Here is a 12729-nt window from a genome sequence, read left to right as displayed (position 1 = left end):
AAAAAACCTAGCCTCTGAGCCAGATGAATAAATTATGGAAAGAGAAAAACATTCTATCAAATAAAAAAATGCCTCACTTTATTCCAGTTTGAGAGAGCTTGTCATCATCACAGGAAATAAAAAAAGTCCAGCTAATAAAGTCTGCATGAATCACGTTCTCTTTGGAACTTCATGGAACTCTGTAAGCAAGAGTTCATTTCCATGTGCCTGTTGCATAGACAGCCAGTTGCACTGGGTCTGTATCACAAGCAGGGACCTGAGACCATCATGCTTGTATTAAGATTCTTAGAAGCTGCCACTAGTTCTTGACTCATTTACAGTATCTTACCAGTTCTTACGGTTTGATTTTACATTTAGTGCAATGTGGTGTTCTTCATCAAAGTTCTGCTCCAGAGCCACATGATTTACAAACTGTAGCCTTCATAAGTATAAAAGTGTTTCTAACTCTTGAATTTGCAGAGAATACTTTAGGTTTGTACTGTACGGGCTATAAACCTAAAAGACAGACATTCAAAAAGACGCTATTAAAAAAATTAAATCACAGTTTTTGACCTTCCCCTGGAGATGAAAAGCATCTGCCTATGACACAGTTTTCAAAATTAGCAATATTACAACTACAGTTAAAAGTTCCCCTATACGTGGGGCAAAGCAGCAGTAGTCATAGCCATGTAGTATAGGCTTCTGTTTTGTTCAGCCCAACAAACTAAATAAGAACTTCTTGGACTCCCATCTCTTATTAAATATTACTGGGAAATGATTTTCCCACTTATGGTGTTCTGGAAGAGATTTGCTGTCATCTTCCACAACAGCACAAAAACTTAAAATTTCAAAAATGTGCATAAGCTGACAATCCATTAAAAAAAAAATTGTCTTTGAGTACAGTGCTTCACTTTGATTTTAACCTTTGGGGTCTTTTGAATTAAGTCATTTTCATGTAAAAGGAAAGAAACTAAAAACTACTGAAATTGAATAAAGCTACCTGTTCCATTGTTTTTCTGGAAAACACTATCAATTCTTTCATTTAGAAAATTAATCAAAAATCAACTGAGTTCTATGAACTGGATTGATTTTGATGATTTGGTATAGTTCACCCCAAAACAATTGGTCAAAAAATTCCCTGGTCTTCTCTAGTTTCCAAATCACTGCCCCATGCTGCCTCTACTCAACTCACAAGTTGTTCTCATAGCATTCTGCTTTTAAGCAACAACTTAAGCAGGGTTCAAAATAACTCTTCAATTAGGAGGGACTGCATTTATATGTATCTCAGACATTCTGATTACAGACACATGACTATCTAAAAATTACAGTTCAAAAATGTTCCATTGAGAGCTTGCATTTTCCCTTCAAGGTGTTAGAATCAAGAAAATACAGAACACATGGGAAATCCAGAGAAGGAAAAAGCTGCCCAACTAAAAGACTCAACCTTTAACCACACTTTTCAGTTCTTTTTACTTCTCATCTTTCTCTCCTGTAATGCCACTGAACTGATGCACAGTCTATGTATCTTTGTTAAACATCTATCATAAAGCTAGAGTTAAAATCCATCTTCACCTTTCTCCACACAGCTCTCCTTGACAGTCATTTGCTCTTACATGTATGGTGTGGATGGCATTTGTGAAGTACGGGGGGGGAAGCATTTCAAATCAGTTTCCTGTGAACAAGCAGCCATGGTGTTTCACTAGAAACACCAGAGAATTACCTCCTTTGGAGAAAAGCCATAGGCTTAAAGGTGTTGTGGAGCACAAAGTATCTTCTCGCTTCTTTGAATGAATGATGGTTCTTTGATCTTTTTAGACAAGATGAGGGAGTCTTGTAAGATCTTGCCTGTAAACACACTGTAGAAAAAGGAAGACCTTGTAGCCACCAAAACAGAAGAAAGTGTGATTATTTTCTTCCTTCATCACCCACTCCTTTCCTAAATTTAATAGGTCAGTAAACAGCAAATCCCACGGAAGCAAGTCATTTACCACTAGCAGAAGACTTCTCCTCCACCTCCTAAATCTAAAAACTAATTTTTAAACCCACTATAGGTGAGGTGCTCTCAGCAGACTGTACCCGAGTCAACTGCACGCATACATGCGCATGAACAGAAGTAATCTCTAGTAATCATGATGCATACATGATAATTACAATTTGTCCCAGTAAGTCCTTTTAAGGCTTTTTACAAGCACTCATCATGTAACCTTTATAATACTTCTTATTGTTCTCCTTATATAGGAAGTGAAAAAGAGTTGCTGAGTAGTTAAACAACCTGTCCAAGGACGCTAAGGAAACAACAAATAAATGTAGGGTGCTTTGACTCATTGTGCCTGAAATCTAACTGCCAGGCATGATTCTCATGCTTGTTTCTCCAGGCAGCTTGCAGAATTCATTAACGTTTTCAGGAAACACATGATCTGAGTTGTCAAAAGGATTTTCCTGCCCAGCTTGACTAGACAGACAAGAAGAAGGAGACTCTTCTTTTATGTGCTGATATCTCAGCCTCAATTTTCCTGTCCTAATGGTATTCTCAGAGTTCAAGAAGAAAGACAGGTTGCTAAGCTTTCTAGAGCCTCAGCCTAGCAAAGAAGTATCCTCTTACAGCTTCAGGTGTTCAGTGATAAGTGGAAAGTCTCACATTATCTACCTTTACTAAGTGTCAGGTGAGAGGGTCAGAGGTTATGTTTCAGTTTAAAAGCCTTGTCTTCACAGAAAATGAGAACAGTTAGGCAACATGTTCAACAAGTGACTTAGAGGAGGGTGAAGAGAGGTGTGGTAAAGGCTTCATAAAGTTCTTTTCAAATTAAGAGTTCCTGACAGAAATGCAACCATTATCACTGCATTGCTACCTACAGTGTGTCCAGCTCAACCACTATTGCTCTGTAGCTGTACCTTTTTTTCTGGTATTATGTTTTTCTTAGATTATTACTTTTTATTTCTCCATACAGTACAGTTTTTCCAAGAAAAAAATGTTTCAGACTCAAGTCTCAGCACTTCGGAACAAATGATCAGAAATGAGAAATACAGCATTCTATCTCACACAAAACCTACTGCTTCCAGCATGCACTTAGAGTAGCTCTATTGACACAGCTTACTGCCAATAAATCCACAAAAGTGAAGTCTACAGTTCTGAGCAATGAAAATCTAACAAAGTTAAACATACTGCATGTGTTCCTTATTCTAAGGAAAAGGGTGTTACGTGATTAATACTAGTCTGTTCCGAAAATGTAAGACTTGCAAGAACTCCATTATTTTCTACTTAGTGTTCCCATTAAATCTCTCTCAAGAGTCTATTACAAATTTCCCAAACTAAACACATGTGGCATAGACAGCTTTCACTTACCTTACTCAAAAGAACAGCTTAGGAAAGAAATTACCTCTTGAGAATGTGTGTTTCATACACCATAAGCCATGGTCACTGGAGGCAACTTGGGTTATAATAAACGCTGGTGTCCTCTAGAAAGGAATTATGAGGATCTTCCCTGACCTATGCCCACCACATCCATGAACTGTAAGAGAGTCACACTTAAGCAACTCTTTCAACTCTTTCAATGGAAAGGAGAGAGAAGGGGCAAAGACTGAGCTAACTTCCTTTAATATTAGTAGGAATTACTCATGCCATGTGAAAGAGCTTCCTTATTTACAGCCATGGACAGCTGAAGGAAGCCCTTCACATTGCTAGTTCCAGGACATGTCTGTCAGCAAGCCTTGCCATCAAGCTCTTGTGTTGTTTAAAATGTGTGCTGCAAAGAACCTGGCTCCATCCCCCTGATGACTTCTTCACAAGTATCAGAAGGCTTCTCTTCATTTTCCCCCAAAGCTGTCTCTTCCCCAGGCTGAATATGTCCAGTTTTTTTCTCATCTAATGACATTAAAAAAATGTTTTGAGAAACCAGTCTGAAGTTATTTTTATTGTTTCTTCCATTCAGTATTATGTAAAAGAAACTGAAGAGACAAACCATCAATAGTACCACTTTCAAACTACCATAAGCTTCAGTATATCCTAGGTTACATGTGACAGGGGAGCAGCTGCCTATAACAAAGAGCTGGATGAAATTATGCAGGTAGATGTCATGTATTGAGAACACGTGAGCTCTTACAGACCTGTATCTCCAAGAAGACCGACAGCTGTGAGGAACTGTAATAAACACACACAATATATATATATTTTTATATATTAAAAATATATTAATATTATATAAATAATGTCCAGACAGGCATGTTTTGTCATGCTTAACACAAGCACAAAAGCCAGCAACTCCCAATTGTTATTTAAATCTTTCTAAAATCCCAAGCTTGTGACTTCATCCCTCTCTCCCTTTCAGTTCTCTAATTTTAAAAATGGGAATAACATCATTTGGACCCATCAAAGGAATTTCCTGTATTAGAACTGGTGCACTGCTTTGAAGATGTGAGCTGTTATTCTGTGTACCTTAATTCAAGGCATGGAGAGTGGACAGTGAGGTGTATCATAATTGCACACCTTCCTGAGTATTTCTGCACTACACACACAGCCACACGGTAATGATTAAGCATGCAAAATCCTGACCAGCGTGCACTGGATTCAGTATAAAGCCTGGTAAGTCTCTTCACTGGCTCCAGAAAATTCCTCAGCACAGTTATTTCAAATAGAACTCCTTTCATGAAACTTTTCTCCCACTCACAGCTTCAGTGCATGTCCTGAAACTCCGAGCAGTATTTAAGCTAACGCTGTAAGACAGACAAGTCTGTAATGACCAGAAGCACATATAGAGCATGCTGTGGTTCCTTTCTAAGGAGGTACGTTAGGCCAGGGGCAGCAGAGGCAGGAATCTGCAGCACATCATGCAGAACCATCCTGTCCTTCAGCAAAACGTCCACTGCCAGTTTTGGAGCCCTCTCCTGAGCAAAGGACAGAACAAGACAGGGTGGTAAAGTCAGCTACAAACTTCTGCAAGAAACTGTGTAGCGTTCTCTTGTATGCTTTTTGGGCAGAACAGACAAGCACCACTACAGTCTGTAACTGGATAGGTATGCCCTTATGACAGTGCAACACCTACGGCAAATGCTGACCTTCTATAAAAGTTTTCCTGCCAATGAACTACTTTTATTCTCCACCCTTGAAGGCGAACAGTGTGAGGCCCATGTTCTGCTTCTATGCACCTGTGAATTCTGGGCTGGGCTTTTGTATTCTTTTGTCTCATATCTATGATGTGAAAGAAAAGAGTATGTTTACTACTCACTGTTGCAAAAATAAGAAAGCAAGAATGAAACAGTCATTCAGGACAACATGAAGGGTTGATTCTTAAGCCTATATTTTATGTGCCAGTAGAGCCTGAGGCTAGTCTAAGCCCTCAGCACACCTTGTGGTGTTGTTAACACCTGATCAAAACATTTCAGGTTTCAAGCTGAAAGATTTTACATGCTTTCTTTGCAAGCAAACCACCACATAGCAAAAAACAACAGAGGTTGAGGCTCAGTTAACAAGTCCTCATTTATACTGTTCAATTCAGAAAAGAAAAGAAAAAAAAAAAGAAGAAACTACTCAAATTACTGTAGCACAGACAGATGGACAGTAAAGGTGGGAAACTGCTGCATTTGGTGATGTCATATGTTGAGAGCTGTTGTGGAACAGTTATGACTAAGTCCTTTCAGGTCACGCAAAAGCTGCAAGAACTTCTCCTATGTTCTGTCAGAGGAGAGCAAGGAGAGAGAAGAGGTGCTCAGGCATGTAGGCAGGCTCAGAGGGATTTACCCTCACAGGCTTCCCCTGGGGGCCTCTTTGCCAAATATAGTGGGAGCAGAATCCATTCCGTACCCACAAGCAATGTATTCACAAGTAATGGGATTACGTTTCTCAGACTCTACAGATTTCAAGAGAAGGTAGTAGAGGGGGGGGGACCAACACTGGAGAGGGAATTTCTTGAAGCAAACAGCGCCTCCGATGGCAATACTGGGTCTCTTCAGGCTGTGTGGTTGGGTTGTCCTGATAAAGTTTCCACTGTAGATTCTTAGAAGATGCAGAAAATCCAGCTTTGAAAGATGTTGCCAGAATAGGATTCTGAATAAGGCAGATAAGAGGTCTGATCTGGCATGACAAATCCTGCTTAGCAAGCCAAGGGTTAAGTCTATGAGCCAGAGGAAAAGGATCCTTGCTTCTGCTTCCTCCCAGAACAGTAACCCACAAACTTCAAGGTGACAGTTGTGCAATTCTTTCTGCACTGCAACGCGCTGATGTAGAGGCATCACTGACACTGCCTCCCGCCCTTTCCAGCAAGGCTACTGCCACCTCATTTCCCATCTCCACGCTGCAGTGGAAGGAGATTGGAGAGAAAGGGATTTCCATTAGCAGAGGGAGGAAGAGTTATTAGATCCCCAAAGTGGTGTAGCTTCTAAAAACCCCAACACAGCAAGGGGTCTCCATATCATGCCTCTCCTCAAGATCAGAAACACAACTGTCACCAATTTTGGCATTTACAGCTGAGGCTGTATTTGCCTTCTCCTTGCCCTGAGTGCCCTCTCTCTACAATCCCTCCCAAATTCCCCCTTACCACTTTTTCACCTTGTGCTGGAAAGTAGGCCTTGCTGATTTCTTGTAGGCTTGAGTCCTCTCCCACCATGATGCCCAAGGATGTCACACCAGGCCCCACAAGCTCCTCTCTCCTCCAAGGAGCTCCACAGGTAACCAGCTGCTCTCATAAGTCTCATTTGCCTTTGGGTGCCCATCCTGCTGTTTAGCAGTGACCATGACCAGCTGTAATTGACAGCTGCAAGCTCTTTGGGTCAGAGACAGCACAGTTAGTGCAGTGAGTTGACAGTCTACTGGAAGCTACTTAGAATACTGATTTCCAGTTAATCGTATTTTGTATAAATACTCTAAGAAATGTCTTTCATTTGTGTTACACTCTCTCTTTCTTCATTTCCCTTCTGCTCCACAAAAATCTCGCTTCCTACTTTACTACGCCTCTACCATGTTTCCTATTGATTCCCTACATAATTACAGGGAAACTACAATTATAGCAAAGAAAGAAACTGTATACATCCTCTTCTGTCCCATAGGAATACAAGTTTCTTCAAATTAAAATGCTACAAACCTTTAGGATCAGACAACTTTGTATCTGCACTCCTTTCCTCTGACTTGCTTTCAAAGTGAAGCAACTTACACGTGTATGCACACATTCACACATTTTCTTTACAATTCTCTGTCAATTCTGACCTCTTAGTGTGCTTCATCAATGGTAACTCATCACTTCACTTTGATAGGTGGCTTGCTTAGCATCCCCCATCTCACTTTGGCCTTTCCAGAAGTTAAAGAAATAGAATATCTATTAATAATATCCTAACTATTTATATTTTCTTCCACTAAAAATATGATCAATTCAGCAAAAAGTGACATTGAGTTTGGACGACTGGCAAGTCACTCTGGTAGAATGTCTCTGGGCCCCTTAAAAATAAGGATTAAACTAAAGTTAACACTTTGACAGTGTTATCAACTACCTCAAAACTGCCAGAAGACAGTTTAAAGATTTTCTATACCTTTCAGGTGTCCGCAGCTAAAACTAGAACCAAGATTACATACAGAGGAAGGCACAAAATGAAACTAAAGTACAATACTCCCATAGGCTGAAATATCAATATTGAATTGGAAATTTTCTATTTTAGTATATTTATTACATTTTCAAAGACACTCCAAGTTTTCAATACACCTCTCAGTACTTAGCTCAAAAAGTGGCATATTTTAAACTAGACTGGGTGCTTTCTTGTCCACATGGTAGTGTTTTTTAAATCAGTTACAGTACCTCAAAACTTGATACCTTTGGCTACTGGGCAGACAGAGAAGCAGTGCAATGTACGCAGGTGACCAAAAGTAGCCAGGTTAAGAAAGCAAGCCTGTGACAGGACCACTGCTGAGCATCATCACTATAGCCCAAGCTGGGCTGAGTGCCCTTTGCCCAGAGTACCTGTTTGCACTGTATAGAATAACTGTTTGCTAAGCTGTGTTTAGGTATTACTTTACACTTATGCAAAGAACAAAAGGGCATGGTGGCCTTCACACGGAGCTTCGAGGTAAACTACGTATATAGAATCAAGACAGACAGCTGTTGTTCAAATAATCGTTTTTACCCAAATCAGAAAGTGTCTATAACCAGCACACAAGAAGCTTAGAGTATCAGTGGAAACAAATTTCAAGATGAACTGCATGAATGAAATAAAACCTGTGCGTGAGGGCGTTGCACTAAATCTGGGAAACTTCCTGTTGCAGTCTTAGATGCGGAGCACTGGCAGAATTCACTTGAGCTTTATCTCCAGGCAGGCAGGACTTACTGGGGGAGAAGAATGGCATTTAAGGGCTTCCAGTTAACATTGCTCCCTGTGGCATCGGCTCCACGCCACATGTCTCAGTGTGGCTCTGCAGATCACCCCTCCAGACAGTCCTGTCAGGTAGATGCCATTTCTCCTTCTATTACAAGCCTCTCCTCTCAGTCCACACATTTATTCCTAGCAGATGCCTGCAGTTGTCCTGCGGACCTACCAGGGAGTATTGGAAAAACACAATAATATAACGAAGGAATCACACTGTTTTTGCCTTCACATTTAGGATGGAGACTTGCTTTCATATTGTGACCACTCTGATGCCCTATGGAATTATTCCACGTGTCAATACTGACCAGACATATTAATAGGAGCTGCTCATTTCCTTTGCTGCAGGAAGGTTTTCCACAGGAACCACATAATACTAGCTATTTAATATGAAATGTGTCAGGAAATTTGTTAGTGAAACTCAGAGACAACTTGCACAAAATTGGGTCCTCTTCCACACTTCCGGACTGATAACAGCTTTGAAGCGGGGAACCGATAAAATCCCAGCACCCAAATCCACATAGCAAAAGCAATCAGGTAGGTCTTCTTGATTGTGCTGCCAAACTTTGTGTTTTACCTCCAAAGTGCCCTCAAAAACGTGATTGATGTTTAAAGATTCAAATTATGATATATAAAAGCAGCACCCTGGAGCTTCCTGCTGACTACTGAGAGGTGTTTTAAAACCTTGCTAAGAGACTAAGAAAGATAGATGTTTTCATTCCTTCCATGAGATGTATACAGTATCCTAGAAACACCTAGAGGTGCCTGATCAAGGGCCTAATATAAAATTGTTCATCATTCTGTCAACCTAGAGCAGCAGTCACTCTTGCATAGACAGCTCTCCTATGGAGAGACTCCAGGGGGAAGGAGAGGAGAAGGCTTTCTGCCCTAGAAATAGGAAAGGCATAGGGCTATGAGTTGGGAAAAGAAGGCAGAGATGGAATATCTATATGCCCCAGCTGTACCAGAGAAGCATAAGGACCATAGCTATCAGATCTAATAGCAGGCAGAGCCAGGAACCAAACCATTTCCCAGACATTCAGAAATCAAGTAGATTCCAGTCAGCTCCTTGCCAGACTTCAGTCCGTCCAAAGGAGGAAAAAGCCTCACAGAATCCGTTGCAGTTTTATAGTATGTGCAGAGAAGGTTAGGAAGAGTAGACAGGGAGCACAGGCTACATACCTCCTCACTGAAACTCAGTTTAAGCAAAAAGCAGTTACCCAGGACACAAGAGCTGGATGCCAAGATTTTTTTCCATGTCTCTATGAAATCTGGTACCACCCAGCTCAGCAGCAAGTGCCAAAGCAGGTTTTAGGGCCTTTGATATATTTAAATTTCAACAGGAGCATCTCTTCATCTTCTCATCAGGATTCAGGTATGCTACTGCAGAGCACGAGGAGAGGACAACAACCTTGTGTGAAAATGCCATCAGCTGCCTTTCATTACAAATAATAACTTACATGACATGTCTGCAAATGGTCACAGGAGCAGAAAAAGCCACATGGAAGAGCAAAGGTCACCTATGACTGCAAATCTGAGACATGACTAGAAATTCATCCCATAAACAACGACCTAGTGGGAGCACCAAAACAAGAAGAAACTGCAACAAGACAGGCAGGACAAAAAAGAATGCTTCTTCTAGACAAATCAGACTACTGAAGATTTCCCAGGTGTTAACCCTGACAGTACATATTCTTAAGGAAGTGAATAAATAGTAAGTGTAGAATCAATTCAGAATTTCTCTTCTAGAACATAGTTTTCCACTCCTTATCTGGTCTGAATTAGAGGCCTGTGAACAGCCAGGGAAGACAGTAAGTTCCTTAACTGCAGTGCCATTATGCAAATCAGCATCAAACAAACTTTGCATGCACACACAACTTTCAGCACTTACTTAGCACTTTACAACCATTAATCTCAAGCTGTTCTTTAATAAGCGATACAAAAGGTTTTATCTGTTTGCACAGGGAAAAAACGTACAGGACTTGGCTAGAATTATACAGAAAGTCAACGGTGTAGGCAGAAACCGAATGCAAGTCTCTGCATTACCAGTCGGGATCGTGCCATTTCCTCTGTATAGCAGCCAAAGTGTATGTTTAATAAACAGGTTGTCTCAGGTTGTTGCAAGACCTGGGTGAACTGGCACACAAATTTTCCCCTAGGGTTGACATGAAGGAGCAAACGTTGCAAAGAACAAAATAAAGGTCGGGTTATTTAACCAGTAATCATAATTCTGCCTTGCATTTCTGGTCTCTTATTTTGAAATTTGTCAAGGCCTTTCTTGCAACACTGCTAAGTACTATATGACTGCCAGAGCCCTTGAAACATAAGAATGGCCACACCGGGTCAGACCAAAGGTCCACCTAATCCAAGATCCTGTCTTAAACTTCAGCCAATAAGGAATCCCTAAGGAAGTGCACAAAATATGGACAGGATAGAGTAATATTCTGCAGAAAATACAGTGACACAGTCTCTCAACCTCCAGCAAAATGTGATTCAGACACCTGGTATTCAATAGCTCTTGAAGGCTTTTCTGTCTGTGAAGCTGACACTTTTTGGACCTATGTTAACCGTAACACCCCATACATCCCGTCGCAAAGAGTTCCACAGCTTTATTGAATATTTTGTGAAAAGCATCCCTTTTAGTGCATCTTTTACCAGCCTCTTGTGACCTCATTTCATGTCCTAACTTCCAACTTCAAGAGAAATTGAACATTTATCCCACTTGCCTCTTCAATGATGCTTCTTTCATACAACCCTCAGAAATCTTTGAACAGACTGAAAAACCCAAATTAATTTAATAGCTCCTGTAGAGAAGTTGTTCCTTTTCATCATCCTTGTTTTCTTCTAAGCACATCTTTGAGGTTTTGTATCCCTTTCAATGCGAGGAGACCAAACTTCTCACACTATTTAACACTCAGCAAAGCTGGGGTTCATACGTCATAATAATGATATTTTCGATCTTGTAAATAATAACTCCTAACACTCAGACCGTCTTCCCTTATTTCTTCCTTTTTTTTCTTATTACCTTATTATTTTCCCTAGCCATTAGCACAAAGCTCATACACTGATGAAACTATCTATTATAACTCCAAAACCTTTCATTTCAGTGTCAGTAACTAGTTCTGTCTCCATTGCTATGTATGTTAACTTGAGATTGTTTTTCCCCACTTGCATTAATTTATATTTATCTAAACTGGACATGATCAGCCATTTTAATTAGCCCAATTTTTCAGGTTCTTGTGGTCCTTCCTCAATACTTTGTAGCGACCTTATGCTTTTCCAACCTGGAATATAATTATTATAATTAGTATATATCATATATTACTATATATACAATATAATTAGCAATTAGCTGGTAAGTTTTCTGCCACTCTGTCCTCTTTACTTCCCAGATCATTTGCAATACCAGGCGGCACAGGCCCACTCGATGCAGCTGGGCATCCACAGGTGACCTGAGAAATGACCAGTTGTTCTAAGCCCATGTTTCCAGGTTTTTAACCAACTACTGTGGTACCAGAGGAATCTCTGGGACAGTTTAATTTCTTTAGAAGCTTCTAGAAAAGAATGTTATCAAAGGCATTTGAAAACCAGGCTGAGCATTAAGTTGGCTGCAGAGTACAAGCGGCTACTGTTGGAGGGGAGCTGTGGTCCCCAGATGCAGGCACCATTTCCCCACTTCCTAACCCTCCCAGTAGGAAAAGGAGAAGCATACCTCATTCTCCCCGGTTCTCCTTTCCTGCTCTTACTACTTCCCCCTTCCCCACAACCAGACTAGAACTGGTGCTGGCCTCTTACCCTTGGAGAGAGAGGCACACGAAGAGTTTACCACCAGCAGCACCAAGTCTCAGCAGAGCGCAGGCACCGCTGCAACCAGAGCAGTGATACCCTTATTGCTATTTGAATGTGCTGCCAGCTTAAATCAGAAAAACAAATGTCTCACACAAGCACTGTAGAGCTACAATTTTATTATGGAGTAACTTTCATCACTCTTCAAACAATCTCCAGCTAAACAAAGGTCTAACAACCCTAATAGCATCTTGGAACAAATAAGGATTTTCATGCAATTTTATAAGCACGGGTCTGGTATCAGTCATGACAATCAAGTTCACTGTAGTATTATGTTCATAAATATGCAAAAGGAAACCCTGAGCAATTCCAAAAAGGCCTGTCAGAAAACGAAACCACTCCATAGCTTACAGGTAAATGGCACTTCTTAGCTGCATTTTTGGCTTCTCTCTGTGTCTCCAAGCTTATCCCCTGGGATGTCCTCTCGAGTGTGACATTCCATCAATTGCCCACTCTGGGATCAGGTTCTAGTCTACATACAAACTCTTGCATATTGATTCACTCTTACCAGCTTGATGCTTATTCCCTATCCTTGGGAAACCATGACAGAAGTAAATACAGAAA

Source organism: Meleagris gallopavo, chromosome 5, assembly GCF_000146605.3.
Source record: "Meleagris gallopavo isolate NT-WF06-2002-E0010 breed Aviagen turkey brand Nicholas breeding stock chromosome 5, Turkey_5.1, whole genome shotgun sequence".
NCBI lineage: Eukaryota > Metazoa > Chordata > Aves > Galliformes > Phasianidae > Meleagris > Meleagris gallopavo.
This window is presented reverse-complemented; position numbering follows the sequence as displayed.